A 215-nucleotide genomic window follows, 5' to 3' on the forward strand; every position below is an offset into this window, starting at 1 on the left:
ACACACACAGAGTTTTAAAAGCACTAAATACGCCACTATCTCTGTGTGTGTGTGGATGTCGGGTAAATCGTGGATTTTTGACGTCCTAAAAGAAAAAGTGTGTTTAAACGGCTGCCCGGAGCGTCACACGGATGGAGGTGCAGATGTTTACCTCTGCATCACAGCCATGCTGACAACCGGGGTGACTAAACCCACTGGGGCGACACACCCAGCAG

The sequence above is a fragment of the Neolamprologus brichardi genome, chromosome 1 (genome assembly GCF_056152115.1).
Source record: "Neolamprologus brichardi isolate AB-2024 chromosome 1, ASM5615211v1, whole genome shotgun sequence".
Taxonomy (NCBI): Eukaryota; Metazoa; Chordata; class Actinopteri; order Cichliformes; family Cichlidae; genus Neolamprologus; species Neolamprologus brichardi.